The following is an 18,902-nucleotide window of genomic DNA, read 5'->3' as shown; positions in this document are numbered from 1 at the left end:
ATGTATTGTTCATGATATAATAAATACTTTCGTTTTTATATATGCCTATTGTAAGAAACTGTGTAATAATTGGAAATAATATTATATGATTCATTGATATAATTAAATATAAATTATTATAAATACTTCAATAGAGAATTTAAAAATAATTAAAAAGTGTAGGCTACTTGCTCACAATATTTCTACATACCATATTATATCCCTTATTTTATATATTTACTTCAAATTTGGTTCATTATTATTTATATTATATATATGCCTTATATAAAAAAGCATATAATAAATTTGCATATAATAATGTAATTATATAAGAAATGTATAAAACTACAAAATACATTAAATATACATTATTTAATCATATTGCACACTATCATGTATGTAGAAATAAAGAATTCAATTATTTTATTCAATATTTTATTTTATTATATTTTTATTATAATTATAATTATTTTATGTTATGCTACCAATTAAAGCCTATAAAACACTACCACTTTATTTGCCATGTCTCTCCTGCATAACTAGACATTAAGAACAGTAGATGGCGTATACGTCCATGAATCTGTCAGTGCCAGAGTGCCTTTGGGGTGTAAACCATGGTGTAAACAATATCATAGTACTCCATACCTGGACTGCATCCGTTCCCCCCAAATTCCCTTCCCAAAAAGATCTGAGCAGCATTCTCTTTCTATCTGTCCAGCATTCAAAATGAAAAGCTGCAGGGAATTTTAATACATTATCAGCAATTATATGCCAAATTAAGGGGGGGGGGGGGGGGGGGGGGCTTAATGTGCAATGTGACATTTGTGTGTGTGTGTGTGTATATGTGTGTGTTTTCTCACATGGGCATCAGCAAAGCAAACCCCCCTTCCTCCTCCCCACTTCTTTGAAGAAAGCTGCTTCTTTCACCACTGAGCCAATTTCATGGTTTACTGCCTCCCATGCTTTCTCTCGTTTTCTCTATGCAAAATGCAGCATTGTTGCCAATGGAAATCAGGAATAGTCAGTAACTGCAGGTGGTATTATTCTTCACACGAATGCAGTGGATTGCGCTCCCTCCAGTATGGCACATTTTACATCCCCATAGACGTTGCATGGCGCGTATAGAGACAGAGATAGGGAGGCTGTGGGCGAAAAGAAAATTACACTTGAGTCTTGCTCACTTGGTTCCTATCTGGTATAAATATTACATGCTCTCACTGCTTTTCCCATCACGACTCTGCTTCCTGCTGTTCGCGGCAGCTGAGGTTGGCCAAAAAACAGCCACTCATTGCTGTGAGCTGCACCAGACAGTAGAGGGAGATACTTCATCTGTAATTAAAGGGATAGTTCACCCCAAAAAAATGAAAATTATGTCATCCTTTATTCACCTTTAAGTTGTTCCAATCCAAACCTGTATGAATCTTTGTTCTGCTGAACACAAAAGAAGATATTTTGAGAATGCCGGTAACCAAATAGTTGATGGACCCCACTGACTCTCATAGTATTTTTTTCCCTACTATGGAAATCATTGGGGTCCATCAACTGTTTAGTCCCCCATATTCTTCAAAATATCTTCTTTTGTGTTCAGCAGAACAAAGAAATTTATACAGGTTTGGAGCAACTTGAGGGTGAGTAAATGATGACAGAATTTTCCTTTTCTATTCCTCTAAAGGGGTGTCCAACCTTGCTCCAGGAGAGCTACCGTCCTGCAGATTTCAGTTCCAACCCTGCTCCAACACACCTGTCTGTAATTATCTAGCACCCTGAACACCATGATTAGCTGGTTCAGGTGTGTTCGATTCAGGTTGGAGCTAAAATCTGCAGGGTGGTAGCTCTCCAGGACCAGGGTAGGATACCCCTGCTCTAAAGCCTATGAAATAATGGCTTGGTTTCACAGACAGGGCTTAGATTAAGCCAGGATTAGGCCTTAGTTCAATTAGCGCATTTAAGTCATTTTTATAAATGTGCCTTAGAGAAAATCATTACTGGTGTACATGTTTTGAGACAAAACAATGGCACTGAAATCAACTTGTACCGACATTCCTTAAAGAATGGCAGTGCCTTTGTTTTGTCTCAAGAAGCACATCAGGAATGTTTTTGTGTGAAGCATTTTTATAAAAGCTACTTAATACTTAATTGAGCTAAGGCCTAATCCTGGCTTAATCTAAACCCTGTCTGTGAAACCAGGCCATTAACTATCATAATACTTCGCCTAAATGTTTACGCGTGTATAGGCACGCAACGCGCAAGGTTTGAAGGAACCGATAAACTGGATCAGTTCGGTAAGTGATTTACGATGGAATCACTCTGAACAACTCAAGTTTGACCAATTCCCTGGATGTTTCTTTGTAAAACCTAACCACAAAACAATATTTGCTATCATATTTAACACTTAACCTAAACTTAACACTTGACATGTGTAGGCCTACACACGCAACGTGCAAGGAAAAACTCAACCAATTCATGTGATGAGTAATTTACGCTGGAACCGTTCCGATCAATTCAAACTTAAACTTTTTAGACCGATTCAACAAATTCTCTGACAAGTTCTCAGCTTCACTGTTATTAACCTAACCATGAAAATAGCTCTAACACTCAACCTGAATGTAACACTCAGTGCATGCAACGCGGAAGGTAATTTGTAAGAACCTCTCAACCGATTCGGAGTGAGTCATCACGCTGAAACCACATTCCGATCAATACAGTCGAAAACCGGTTCGATCAGTTTAATAAAAACAACCAGTCCAAAATAGTCATTCATTCCTGAATTGCACATTGCTTGTTGTTCTTATTTTAAACAGCCAAAGAAAATACTACACAAAAATATGGGTAAAGCCTGTTTTAAAGGTTTACGAATCGTATAAAATTCCATTAAGCTGAATCAAACAATCCTTAAATAATATTCATATAACAAATTACGGAATTGAAATTATAAAAAAAAACAATAGAGCTTTATTGCGTCTTTATTACTGAAATTCTGTCAAGAAGAAAATCCAATAGAAAATTCACAAGAAAATAGCAATTTGCAACTAACAAATAAAAAAGCTAAAATGAGAAATGTGGTGAAACTAATTGAAACGATTAGCGATGCTTCTGCGCATCTCTGTTAACCAATTAAAGGGATAGTTCACTCAAAAATGAAAATTACCCCCATTTACTCACCCTCAAGCCATCCTAGGTGTATATGACATTCTTCTTTCAGATGAATACAATCGGAGTTATATTAAAAAATGTCCTGGCTAATCCAAGCATTATAATGGCAGTAAATGGCAACCCAAAATTAAGCCCAAAAAAGTTTATCCATCCATTATTAAAGTAATCCATATGGCTCCGGGGGGGTAATAAAAGCCTTATGAAGTGAATCGATGGGTTTGTGTAAGAAATATATCCATATTTAAAACTTTATAAAGTAAAATATCTAGCTTCCGGCGGACCGCCTTCCGTATTCAACTCCCGTATTCATCAGAAAGACATTTTGGTTGGGAAAAAACATGGTTTTGCTTGTCCACACACAGACTAGACCATCACCAAACCAGTATAAACTACCTTGGACTGGTCTAAGTTATTCTTTTCAGCCAGGTAATCAGTCTAGTTGGCAGCATTCTTCTGGGATGAATGTTGGTGTGAAGCAGTAATGTTATAATGTTGCCAAGCACTGTATTGGCATACATTTTCTGTATAGGCTACACATTTCTGTTTTAACTGAATTGGAGCAAATATAAACACATATACACTATTTATTAAATAAACCTAAATATGAAATATATAACTTAATTCATGCTTCACTTGTACAGATATTATCCATTGCCAAATACATATTTTGATATGCTGAGGAGAATCTTCACTCACTCTCACACACTACACACATGGAAAATCCTATTGTTGCCCACCTCAGGTCTGCTTCCCGTCGGTTACCATGGCAACCACACCACGTAGTGGCAGCCGGAGCGAACGGAGGGGGTGGTTCATGCATAATCAAAGATGAGAGCGCATGCACTGTGTACAGTTCTCATCTCAAAGAGGATGTCAGAACTGCTAGAATTATGCACACACTAAAGATCTGATGTTTTGTGGGGTCTGGATCAACTACCGTTTTTACTGAGCGCAATTAAATATAAACAGGTACATTGATTTAAATGTACCTGTTTTAATAAGTATCTAGAGTTAATATGCAGATGAATATCTGAAAACCATAATTTTCAGATTTTATGTTCATTTTGCTATAATGCTATAAAATATTATTGGTAATTTAAATGTATTGCAGTATTAACTTGTTTGTTGGATCACAAACTTTCAGAAATATAACTGTTATTCAGTGTAGAGACATTGTTTCTTTTAGGGGTAAATTTGACCCCAGCAAAAACACATGGCTCAAGATCATATTTTTTATATATAAAAAGCTTGAGGGTAAAAGCTAAGATACTCAATCAAATGAAATATGTTCCACGGAGAAATTATGCATGCTCTCATATAAATAAGACAAGCCACGAGGAATCAACCAGATATGCTTCAAGGTTAAATAATATGTCTTTTTTTAATCCAGAACATTCTACACCCAGTCAAACATGACCAGGCCTATATTTGCTGTGTTCCCTTAAAATCTTTAAAGCTCTTTACACACTGGTCTGTAAATAATAGGCATATTTCTGCGAACAGAATCCACACTTCATAGTACAGCACACTACAGTAGTTCAAACAATTACAGTACACTTTCACTACACTATGGGTGAGGCTATACACATAGGCTATAGACATACACACCAGATTTTAGTTCCTCCCATCACTCTGGAACAAATTACCTCATTGCCATCATTAGTCACTGCAGTAGCCTGTCAGCAGACCCGCTGTTTACTCAGCCCGCCATCACCATGGTGATAAAAGCTGCACATATTTCCCATCTTTCAGAAATACTTTGGACAGGCATATGTTTACAGGACAGCAGCAGTCAGTATGACTGTCCCATACGTTTGCTTACACAATCTGGAACACACCTCAGGAACACTAAAGCTCAACTTACTTTCTAGAATCTCTGGCTCAATGAGCTGCTCAGATTGTTGTTTTCCATGCATCTATTTTTTCCTTCCAGACGGCTATTTATTCCTGCTTCTTTGCAAACAAAAGACTCAAGACTTTCCTACTGTCCCACAACAGCAATATGGTGCTCAGAGCATGACCAGTAATTGACTGACGTCTCTCTACCAGCCCATTAGAATATACTGTGGTCAGCAGAAAGGAATGAAGCATTTCCCAGTATCCTAGGATGACCTTTTAAATCCAGCTGACTCCCTCAGCTTCTGAGGAGAGTGATTCCCTTTTTACAATTGCTGGTGTTATTCATCAATAAGCTTGCAATTCATTTACGATAGGCTGCAGAACCACATATTCCCAGTAGCCGAAGAAACAAATGTTTAAACATGTATCAGAAATTGAATAACTAAATGACTCTACAAAGATATAATTTCTGAGGAATAATAAGTAATATACAAAACACATGACAAAATGCAATATGCATGCACAAGTAGTAAAAATGTTTATTCAGTATGTGTGTGTTTCAATTGGTTTTGAAAATTGGCTCTTAAACATGCTCTCAGAAAAGAAGTGTACGGAATATGGATATGGTTTGCGTGTTTTATGCAAATAACAAGCTCTCTTTCTCTTTTAGAATAATTTAGATTCATGAACATTAAAACAGCAAGAACATTATAGTGCAACAATTGGGTTCCGGAAGTAAAAACTCCATCCATTTTCTCCATAAGGAAAATTATTTTGAATGAAAACTTATAAACTTTTAAAGAAAGACCTACTGTGAGCTACAAGGCTGTTAAAGGTGACATGAAAATTTCACTTTATGAGGTTTTTTAACATTAATATGAGTTCCCCTAGCCTGTCTGGTCCTCCAGTGGCTAGAAATTGTCTGGTGTAAACCAAGCCCTGGGTATCCTGCTCTGCCTTTGAGAAAATGAAAGCTCAGATGGGCCAATCTGGAATCTTCCCTATATGTCGTCATACGGGGAAAGGTTTCCTCACCTTTCTCTGCTTTGCCCGCCCAGAGAACTTGGAGAGAATGGATTCAGTTTAGTTCTTACATTTCATTCAGTCGCATTCAGGTAACATTACATAAATAATAAAAAAATCCACGTCATGGGACCTTTAATATTTATACCATGGTCTGTCTAAATACTTAAATCTGATTGACAGGAAGGTGTGCAATAAAACCATTTTATGCACAGATAGTTCCAAGTCAGTTGAAATGCTATTTTCATTGAAGCACGCACACATACACACATTCGTCACTCACACTGCCACACAAAAAAACCCTAACCCTGGTGTGTTTCTTACCATATAATTTGAACGTATTGTCTGGTTTTAAATATAAAAACGCTGGTTTATAGCGCAAACAGTTTTACATTTTACGACATTTTGAGATATGCTTCTCATTATTTCCTTATAGTGGCTAATAAATAGGAATTCTCACACATTTACAGAAAACACCTTACTTCCGCATTGAAAAATAAGGTGAAAGTGGGAGTGGCCAATTAGTTTCTTACTGTTCATTGAACAGTAATGCCCTGTCGCAGATGACCAATACTTTCTTTCTTTTAATTAAGCAATATAGAATTAGAAGCCATCTTATATGCTTATAGGCTGTCTGAAACCATAGACCTCCCAGTCATTAAACACTGCATTTTTACATAATTACATTAAAAGTACCAATACCCAGGGTACCCCTGTGAGGTCTTATATTGTGATTGGTACATACCCATCGGCAGATCTGGTCTCCACGGCTCCCCCACCTGCTAAAGGGTGGTTCACAATACAATACCAAGCGTGGGATAGCGGGGTGCTGTCTCCATAGCAACTACCGGTGGACTCTACGACAATGAGCGATAGACTATGTGTGAGAAAAAAAGAGGCAAAAAGAAAGAAGAATTCTATGGTAACTAACTCCTTGCAAACAACTAAAAATAGGTCCATCGTATTCGTATGCCACATGCCTACTACATTCCAATACACCTTTTACAGTAGCCTAATTGCACAGCCTTTTATAAAACACCTCACTTGAACATGCTTAATTTCTTTTGAAGATAGTAAAGAACAAAAGCTTTGTGTGGGTAGTGCATAGTAAAAGCCTCCTCTGCACATGTGTAGATTTAAGCCCAAAACTAATAGCTGTTCTACGCAAGTATAGGCTACATGAACGCAGACACTTTTTGCTACTCAAGCTCAGTTTTGTCTGCTCTTGAGTTCAGAAATGTGTCAAACTGTTATTCATAATACAATGAAAGTACATGTTGCGCTCAATGCTGCCCCAAGAGGTGATATAAGGGACATTAGCATAAACTTCTTTAACAGTCTGTTTTTTCCAACCCGACCTCATGAGAAAACTATTTTACATGGTAGCCATTTTGCATGTCAAAATGTACACTTTTTAGGGGTGTACATACACCCTAAACCTAACCATCAATGGGGCACATTTGAAGGGAACTCTATCGCCCCCTAGACTAGAGTACTGAGGTTATTGCCAGAACAACACAATGGTTTCCAGTGCGTTGACTAGCAAGTTTCTGTGTAGTGTAGGTTGGTTCCCCAATTATGTCATGCCTTATAAAGCCTAGTTCACTGCAACTTTGAAGTGTCTGCCAGGTTTTACCAATATGTCCCTTGGGGAGGGTAATTTCATGCCTCATTTATAAAGTGTTTCTACATTTATCTAATTGGATAGTGTTATCTGTATCTCTAACTGAGACGATAAAAGCTACTACATTTCCTGCACACATGGGATTTGCAAACAATGATCAAACAGAACACTGGGAATTTCTTAAAAGCTTTAATTTAATCTCATCCAAGGTGACATGGTTTAACTAATTTGCATACACCCATTCGCTTCTGCGGGTAGATGCTGTAACTACAACATATGCCATGCACAAAACATCTTTCTCCATAAACGGCCATTCAAAAGTTGAATATTCTGACTATGTAGGTTTTTACAAGTAAAATACAGTACCTTTCAAAAGTTTGGCGTCAGTGAGATTTGTTTTGTGTTCTTGAGAGATGTCTCTTGTGCTCACCAAGGCTGCATGTATTTGATCAAAATACAGTAAAACAGCAATATTGTCAAATTTTATGTAGTGGACAGCACATTCCAGGGCCCGGTTTATGGCCGGGCCACTCTCTGTCCATAACAGTGGACAAAGGTTTGCTACATTTTGATTGGATCTTGGTAGACTGAGACAAACAAACTGTCCAACACCATCAGATAAGATGCTATGACAACATCCAGACACCTCTTAGAGGCCAAAAAGACCAGCTCTTGTACCAAGCCCAGGAAGGACAAGACATCTCATTGGCCCACATGCAGTTTCTGCCCTTCACCCACATCCCTAATGTCCTGGTCTATGACTGCCATACAAATTCCACAGGACCTCAGCAGTAGTGGGTGAAAGAAAGACCAAAATGATCTATCCAAATCCAGTCATAACTATGTTTGGAAACCTTAAGACTGATGTAAACTGCACACATCCATTTCATACTTATTCAGAGAAATAAGTATTCTCAGTGACAGCTATTTGTAATCCAACATCTTACACAGAATCAGCTGTTAATGAACAAATGAATGAACAGTTAAATCTTTTCCCATCATGTTTGGTTTCTATTATTTAGAATATTGCCACGGGTATTCTGATGGTGGTTTGGAAAGTGAGAAATGCATTGGTAAACTTTAAAGACACTTTAAAGACTTCTAACTGTGTACAGTATGCAAATGAGTTCCACAGGAGAAAGGAGGGTGAGTCTCACTGTGGACCCCCTCTGATGCCAGCAGCCAATCGCAACACTGGAATGGAGAAGCGCCAAATTGCAATCTCCTCCTATTCGGAAAAGGATAAAGGTATACCCTTTCAACAGACACACCTTGTTCTGAGTCTCCCCAGCAAGGATGAGACTGTAACAGTTCACCACGTTCTGAGTCTTCCTTCAAGAGAGACATAACAGATACACCGTAATGTTCTGAGATTCTCCTTGAGAGAGACTGTGACAGACAGTGTCTTACTTGTGCTGATAATACAGAAAAGGCTCTACAAGTAAAAAATCTCACCAATCTTTCAGATAAATCATGACCAACTCTCCCCAATTTACATTCAATCTAAAATGATTGAACAGCCTCCTGTTTGGAGTGTTCTCATAGAGCCAAGGTAAAAGACCTTGACTAGTGTCCCAAACTAAGAGAGGGGGGAAGGTGATGTACTCATAACCACACCTTAAGGGACGTGTGATCCAGAAATCACAACGTCAGCGGTGACGTGAGTACCAATCACTACCTTACTTAACGTTCTTGGATGGACGAAGGTAAAATCACTACATAATTGGTGTCCCTGGGTGGGCCCAAAAGGGAAATTATTACAATTATTACAATTTAAAATAACTGTTTTCTATTTTCAAGGGCACCTATCATTTAAGATGTAATATAAGTCTCAGATGTCCTCAGAGTGTGTCTGTGAAGTTTCAGATCAAAATTCCTAACGGATCTTTTAATATACCATTTTGAAAATGCCAATTTTTGGGTTTGAGAAAAATGAGCTGTTTTGTGTGTGTCTCCTTTAAATGCAAATGAGCTGCTGCTCCCCACCCCAGAGGTTGTAGCCTTCACAGCTCGTGAACACGTGAATGAAAACTGAAACATGATACACCTGTTTGGTTATGAAGTTCTCTATTGTGGACACGCTCACTTGACATTGCAGTTCTTCATCATTATGAAATATTATCCTCTGCATCCATTTTAAAGTCGTATCACTCTCAACTTGAGCACACCCACCTGATGCATGCACATTAGTATTTTAAACTAGACTCGTTCTGTTATTGCGATTAAACCGTCAAATGCACACAAGGTTATGACAGAAACACACAAAGTTCACATGAAAACAGTTGGTTATGTCTGTATGCAGTAAGTACAGAGATCCTGTATATTACATTAGATCCGTGTATTAAAGTGAGAGCAGTGTAATATACAGTACCTACTGCTATGCTGTTAATATATGTTAATATAAAATCACTCACTGCTCTTGACTAAATTAACTTTAGTAGCTTTATTAAGAACACATTTCTTACTTGAATGCTGTTGTTAAATGCTCCTCTGGACTTTGTACAGCTCTCTGACAGCTTGGTCTATCAGTGTTCAAGTAAAATGTGACGTCACTTTGCCAGGAATCTGTTCTGAGACATGCTTATTATTTATAGGGATTAAAAAAAAGGAGTGGGTGGATTTTTACTATTATAGGGAGGTTGTGTACACACACTGCCAACACACATTTAGGTTCAAACACCATGTAAAAGGGAATTTTGCATAATAGGAGCCCTTTAATCATGGGCGTCGGAAGCAAAAAAATTGTGGGTGGGTCTTCTCTCAGAACAACTTTACTGGAGTAGATTCCATTTACATTAAGTACAAATATAGCGCCTTGTTTGCCAAACGTCTGGTTGGGCAAGACAAAATTACGGAAATCACCACATCATTGAGAGTGGCAATAGTGTAGGGGTAAGACACATGGCATCAAGTTTTGATGGAAATCGGCCTTTTGCCGAACTCACTCCCTTTGCCCATCACATATCAGATCGGAAAGGCTTTTCTTTTCAATAAAAAACAACATACAGAGGCAGTACAAGATCAAAATCCAAAGCTCAAAGTCCAGAGTCAAAAACTAAGAGAGTAATCCAACATAATATGCTCAGAGTTGCAGAGAGAAACCAACAATACGCACTGAGTGAGCAAACAGTCAGTGTGCGTCTCAATCAGCTCCCTAGTTCAGAAGTCAGGCCACTGATCAGGGAGTCGGCCATTTTAAGGGCTGTCTCAATTGCACAATTCTTCCAGTGCCCCATGCACAGTCCAAGTCCCACAATGCACAGCAAAACCCAGGGTGCATCGATGCTCACCATGTTCCTTTAATGGAAGTTCTGAAGCGCGAAACTTAAATCACATGAGCCAACTCACACATAATGACTGATAACGACACGTAATATATGTTTTTAAATATAGAAAGCATTATTTTATTATATTTTAGGATAAACATACATCGTTAGGTAAATGAACACAATCTAGCAATTATTTATAATTTATTTACATCTGAAATGTTGCACGTATATGTGCATTATTAAACAGATTATTTTCAACCCTCATTCTGACCCTTTGTCTGAAATTATCAATTTTTAAAGGACAACTCCAGTGAAAAATGAACCTAGGGGTAATTAACACATGGTTACCAAGTAGATCGTTCTCTGGGATGCGTTTTCATGAAAATCGAATGTAAAGAGTTTTATCTCTAAAAACAGATTAGCTTATAACTAGCTAGTATATGGGGCATAGAATAAGTAAAATTAAATCGCTAGTTAATACTTCTAACAAGACTCAAAATAGCCTCACACTAACACGGTAGCATAATGAGGGTCCCTACATGCAAACCGAAGCATTGAGAACTTTGTATGTGTACAAACAGTTTAATAAGAAGATACTTTATAAAGCCAGTACATTACGCGTATACAGACAGGAGCCATCTTGGAAAACAGTCTCAACAAGTCGAGCCACAAACGTTATGCTAAACTGAACTTAATTCCTATCGACCAGCTCACTTTCTCATTCTCACATTCTCGCTTTGTCTGCACATGGTACGTGAACGTGCTGATGACATATGGTGCCTGCGCAATGGTACTGTATACAGACAGGGATCACATGTTATCATTTCATTCAGACCAAATGCAATGGTTGAACGAACATTTTATGGTCCTACGCCTAGGGTTGCCCGGCAAAATGATGCGTCCTGCGTCCTCGATTTTGCAGTGTTGAGAATACTAATTGCAAATATAAAAAAATCTATTTCACAATAGTGCTCATTTGCACGTGATTGAGTTTTAGCGGCAAAACATGCGCTGTAAACTTTTTTTTAAACATGTCGACCTCACGTCCACCGTTTGAACGTAAAAGGATCTCCAGATATAGGGCTGAGTAGAAAAAAATCATGTTCATGGATGTGATTATTTACGTTACTGTAGTATGAAGCAGAGCAGGACCGAGTGTTGTGGAGCTGAGCAAGGTCCCTGGAGCGATTGTTAATAAGAAACACACGCCTCGTGAGCAGCGGGACTGTTATTATGGCATAGTGGCCGGCGGGACTTTTATTATGACACAGTTGCCGCCGCCACTTCCTCTTTTCCGGCCATGAGTATGAGGTAACGCAGCAGTTTACCATATTAGATACATTTGAGTGTGTTGAAAATGATGTTATATCGTTACTCTGTGCGTTCATTCGGCAGCTGCTGACACTTGTTGCACACTGCAGTAAGAGTAAAGCGTTTCTGCAAAATAAAAGCGGAAACCGAGGCAAATGCAGATATGACACAATTGACAGGCGACTCCCTCACACGTCCCGGTTCCTTGGTTAAAATAGCAATTTTCTCACAATTTGTACTCAACTGAACAAAATATATAACACTGGCCTAGTGGTTTTTGGATATTTTACAAAAATGTTTACATAGTGCACCTTTAACGGATCATATATTAATATAATATTCCATACATTATCAGAGCATGGCAGACAGAATTATTATACTTTTTAGACATTAGACAGGTTAATTAATAGATTATAGCCTAATTAATATTGTTAATTTATCATTTAGCTATATTGACAAGAATTATAATCATGATTATTTTGATAAATAGTGAGATCACGATTATCTACCACAATTATTTAATGACTTCATCATGCATTTATTAATCACTAAATAATCCTGTCATATAAAGTCTATGACATTAAAAAAAATATTTAGATAAAAATGTGACAAATAATTACATAATAATGTAGTCATCATTTAAGTACATTAATAAAAAATTAAATATATATTTTTTAATTTCAGAATTGTCAAAAGTGATTACTGGTTCAGAATGACTGCTTAAAGGGACAGATCATCCCAAAATGAAAATTCTGTCATCATTTACTCACCCTCAAGTTGTTTCAAACCTTTATAAATTTCTTTATGTTGAACACATAGGAAGATACTCTCCTACTATGGAAGACAATGGTGCGCCCAAAGCAGCCTGGTTACAAACTTTCTTCAAAATATCTTTTTTTGTGTGTGTGTTCAGCAGAACAAAGAAACTCATACAGGTTTAGACCATCAGGGTGAGTAAATGATGACATGACAGAATTCTCACTTTTGGATGAAAAATCCCTTTAAAGTGCACCAAATAGGCCACAAAATAATTATTTAGAAATAGGCCTATATAAAATATTCTAATGTAAAATAATATATGTGTTCTGTTGCAAGTTCACATACTTGATCTCATGTTTTCTTTTGGTTGATTGTTGAGCTGTCAAGTTGTCATTGTTGAAATAATCAGTTCATGACTTTATTTGTGTCCTTGATGCAATTGTTTTTGTTTTTTGGGGGGTGGGGGGTCTGGGTGTCCTGAATGGGTGTCCATTATTTTGCCACACTGAAGGTGGCAACCCTACCTATGCCTTCCACAAAAATGTACAAAAATACATTTAGACAACATATGATGACAACATATGTGATTGCTATCAGGAAACAAGGAGACTTTCGACCAGCATAACAAAAAAATTTTTCTGTATAGAATCACCTATTGCACCTTTAATTCTAGGAAGATTATTTTAATATGTAAGCATGAGAGAAGCATCTGGTGATTCTGCAGTGAGAAGGTGATTTATCTATAGATTAAAGTGTCAAGTGTTTGGTTACCACAGTGTTTTACTCTTCTTCACAGAGGACTGTAATTATTGCTAGGCTTTGACCCATTTACTTGAATAGCACTTTCACACTTCAAAGGGATTATCAAGTCAAACATTTACCTGCACTTCAATTTGTAACCTCTGGAAAACACAGACAAATAGTATAGACTGCAAAAAAACATTTCTGTTTCCATAGAGATATATTTCTACATTGTTTGTTTAATGTTTCTGCCACATATGTATTAACATGATTAGCTAGAGTAAAGCAAGCACCATTATGTCATGATTAATCTCTGCTGGCATAGTCATGTAGATGAATTGCATCAGTGGGTGAGGGTCAGAACAAAGGATCATTCAATCTTATTTATCATCAATGTTAATGTAAAGTTGTGTGGCTTTTAGTCACTAGAATTCTCAGGCTTGTCAGAATGCTGTGACACCTGCCCACACACTTTTTTTGCAGCCTATATTCTTTCATCAAACACATCTCACTCATTCCTTGTTAACTACAGAATGATTGTGTTTATATGTGTGAAAGTGTGTGTGATATTAGAGGTGGTGGGATAAAGCGGTTTTAAAACAGCATTCAAGCATAATGTTGACATCATGCATGCAATTTCCCTATTGTTATTTACTTCGTTTTATTCATTGATCTTCATTTTCATTTGGCTGCTTTGTCAATGAAGATGCCATTGTAGTAGCAACAACTGGGGAAGTTTCTTGATTGGTTTTTGGTGTAGTGATCGATTTTTGTTGATGTTGTTGTTTGTCCAGTAAAGCAGCTGAAATGTATGGTGGCCCAGTAGTGCACAACACAACGAAATTTAAAAAGCATACACAAGTTCACAACACAACGAAATAAATCCACAACACAACGAAATCAAGCCAAAACACAACGAAATAAAGCCACAACACAACGAAAAAGCCGCAACACAAAGAAATAAAGCCACAACACAACGGAATCAAGCCACAACACAACAAAATAAAGCCACAACACAACAAAATCAAGCAACAACACAACAAAATCAAGCCACAACACAGCGAAATCAAGCCACAACACAACGAAAAAGCCGCAACACAAAGAAATAAAGCCACAACACAACGGAATCAAGCCACAACACAACAAAATAAAGCCACAACACAACAAAATCAACAACGAAATCAAGCCACAACACGACGAAATAAAGCCACAACACAACGAAATCAAGCCACAACACAACGAAGAATCCACAACACAACGAAATAGCCACAACACAACGGAAATGCTCCCGACCACTAGGGGACTCTCGGAGTGCGGTAAAGTAATTTTTCCTTGCATTGTTCTATAGATTCGCCAGTCTTACAAATATTTAAACATTACGTTCAGTTTTAAGTGTGCAATTGTATAGCGATATGAAATATTAATTCAAAATCACCTACGTGCATTATAGCTGCATATTTATATTCGAGAACGCTTTGACCCGCTGCCACAGCGCTAAGGGAACGTCTGCCAATTCCACCAAGTTGAAACATATAATTTGTATGAATTAAATTAACTTTTTTATTTTATTTTCAAATTCCAATGTTGTGTTGTGCATTACTAAGTCAGTTTTACCAATACAATCAAGCTGTGGAATTTGAACATGTCTGTTTTTAAATGTTAAAAAGTAATTTTAATTCATACAAATTATAAGTTTCAACTACTTAGGGGAATTGGCAGACGTTCCCTTAGGCGTCATGCGCCGTGGTATCGGGTCAAAGCATTCTCGAGCATAAATATGCAGCTATAATGCATGTAAGTGATTTTCAATTAATATTTAATGTCGATAAACAATGGTTAGCGTACATACTGATAAAACTTGTTGTGGTATTGATATCTTTGTAAGATTGCCGATTCTATAGAACAGTGGCAACTTTACCGCTCTGAGTGCCCCCGAGTGGGTGGGAATATTTCCGTTGTGTTGTGGCTTGATTCGTTGTGTTGTGGCTTTTTCGTTGTGCAGTGGCTTGTTTCAGTTGTGTTGTGGCTTGATTCCGTTGTGTTGTGGTTTTTTCGTTGTGTTGTGGCTTGATTTATTTGTGTTGTGGCTTTTTCGTTGTGTTGTGGCTTGATTCCATTGTGTTGTGGCTTGATTTATTTGTGTTGTGGCTTGATTTCGTTGAGTTGTGGCTTGATTTATTTGTGTTGTGGCTTTTTCGTTGTGTTGTGGCTTGATTCCATTGTGTTGTGGCTTGATTTATTTGTGTTGTGGCTTGATTTCGTTGTGTTGTGGCTTGATTTATTTGTGTTGTGGCTTTTTCGTTGTGTTGTGGCTTGATTCCATTGTGTTGTGGCTTGATTTATTTGTGTTGTGGCTTGATTTCGTTGTGTTGTGGCTTGATTTATTTGTGTTGTGGCTTTTTCGTTGTGTTGTGGCTTGATTCCATTGTGTTGTGGCTTGATTTATTTGTGTTGTGGCTTTTTCGTTGTGTTGTGAACTTATGTTTGCTTTTTATATTGCGATGTGTTGTGCACTACTGGGCCGCCGTAGAAATGTGCCTCTCACAGGTAGCGTCACTAGCTTGTAGTAGTACTCCAATAAAGAGACTTTTAATAAACAACAAGAACATGAAACACTACACACATTATTAACATTGATGACGCAGAACCATGAACCATGTGCAAACAGAGGGCTTAAATAGAGACAGGTAATCAGCGAAATAAGAAAAAGGTATGTTTCATCGGAAACTATAGTAACAAAGTAGGAGAACTCAGGAAAACACTATGGGCACATTTACAACGATGTACTAAAAACAGAACGTTTTTCCTTCGCGTTTTTTTTTTTTTTGCGTACAGGCGACAGCATTGTCAAAAACTATCCCCGTTCACACGGATCCACGAAAACGATTGAAAATTATGTTTTATGCTGCTAGGCCAGTAGTTGGCGTTGTCACTTTAAAAAAAAAAAAATATTCACCATAGACTGAATATGTACGGCCGGTCACACTGCACTTTTCATTCCATTGACTTTCATTCAAACGGATGCGACAGACCGGAAACGCAAGATCATGTGAAAAGTTTCACATTTCGCTGCTTTCCAAAGTTCAAGCTTGGTGAACTTTGAGATGCGAATTCGCATCACATGACAACGTGTGACCAGTAGAAAATCGATACGTAACGGCGTGACCTCTTGGCTGAATTAAAACTATATTTTTGCAGTAAAGTCGAGTACTGTAGATTGTATATTTTTTTTGATTTTGAATGTATTACTATTTGTTATATGTTGTATTCATGTTTATAAAAAAAGAGAGTTATAAACTTCAGACAGTGACGTCATATAACGACCGTTGCCGTGTCCGAAGAAATTCACATGCTCAAAGTCTAGTGTGACCGCGGCTTAATATGCCATCCCAGATGTATATGACTTTATTTCTTCAGATGAAGAAATCATTTTTTTAAATCATCTTTGTGAATGCATATAATGTGAGTGGATGGTAACCCAAAAGTTAACCATGCTAAACAAACACAATGGTAACTCATATGACCTGTGGATTAATCAATGTCTTCTGAGGAGAAACGATAGGTGTGTGTCTGTGTGGAAAAATACTAATATTTTAGACTTTTTAAACTATAATCCATCACTTCTGGCCAACTGTCACGTGCAAGTTCATGAGAGCAGTGTGAAGTGTTACGTCATCACATGGTGCTCGCAAAAGAAGTAACAGGGAACCCTCACTTCTCGTGCATGATTCATCTCAGTGTGCTGACATTTATTTCAAGCATGAATTAAAGAACATTCCTATGACAGTTGGCTGGAAGTGATGGGTTATAGTTTAATAAGTTTGAAATATAAAGCATTAGTATTCAAATATTAGATTAAAAATGTTATATGTTTGTATTTTTGATACACACTCCAGTTGAACGAAAACGATTGTTTATGGTTAAATTTTTTTTAAATATTAGTATTTTTCTAACGCACACCTGTCATTGTGCTTCAGAAGACATTATTGATTCATCCACTTGGGTCTATGGGTTACCGTCGTGTTCGATTTATGTGGTTTTTGAAGCGTCAACTTTTGGGTTACAACACACTTGTCACTTGCATTTGTTTTTCTTAAAATGTTTCTGTGTTCGTCTGAAGAAAGAAAGTAATATACATCTGTGGTGATATGATTCTTTTGGGCTATCCCTTAAATAGAGACCAGTATAACTAAATTTTTCCGTAAAGGGGCGGAGTCAAAACGATGAGGCAAAACCATGGTGGAGAATTCTCTGAGGAGAATGCCCTGCTAGCTCTCACACTTCATTATTCAACATGCACAAACACACACACACACACACACACACACACACACTGAGAGCACAGAAAAGCTCTTTGGGCTTTTGAGAGGATGTATTTTTAGAGTGATGAAATCTCATGACCAGACTGAAGCTGCATGTTTCGCTAGTTTCTTTGCTCTAGGCACTGTCCTTCCACTAACTCTTACTCGCTCCCTCATGGTTAAGCTTCTTTAAGTGTCCTATTTTGTTTTATAACTCCTCTTTTGGGTAGGCTATATATAATGGGAGTTTGTATTTGATTCATTTAAAGGTAAAAGTAAAAGTAGCAGCACTATTGCCTCACAGCAAGAAGGTCCCCGGTTCAAGTCCCTGCGGAGCCAGGACTGGAGTCCTTTCTGTGTGGAGTTTGCATGTTATCCCTGTGTTATTTAGGGTGCCACCTCAATCCAAAAACATGCAGTATAGGTGAATTGAAGACGATAAAATCGTTTGTAGGTGTGTGTGTGCGTGTGAGTCCCAGTCCCAGCCATGTAATGAGAAAAGACCTGGCAAGCTACCCTGAAAAAAATCATGGACAGTCTCTCATGTATGGCAAGAGATGGCCATAGAATCACCAAGAGTGGTAATAGATAGATGAGAGCTAGATGAGTTCCAGGTGTGTGTGGTCAGGTGCCAGGGAGGATGATGGGTAATGCAGTCCGTGCAATTGGGTTATTTTAGGTGTATCTTTTGTATTGAGCTCATTATCAGGATAGCTGCATTGCAACTTTCGCAACTCCCTCCCTTTTTTAACCGCACACAACCACATACAAACCACACCTAAACTCAAAATGTTATTTTATTCACACTTATTGTTCTATGGGGGTGATGTGCATTATTTAACAGGCCGAATTATGGGCCTGATGAAATGTATATGGCGCAAAAAGAATAAAGACTGCAACAAC

Source organism: Gobio gobio (genome assembly GCF_949357685.1).
Source record: "Gobio gobio genome assembly, chromosome: 12".
NCBI classification, from domain to species: Eukaryota; Metazoa; Chordata; class Actinopteri; order Cypriniformes; family Gobionidae; genus Gobio; species Gobio gobio.
This window is presented reverse-complemented; position numbering follows the sequence as displayed.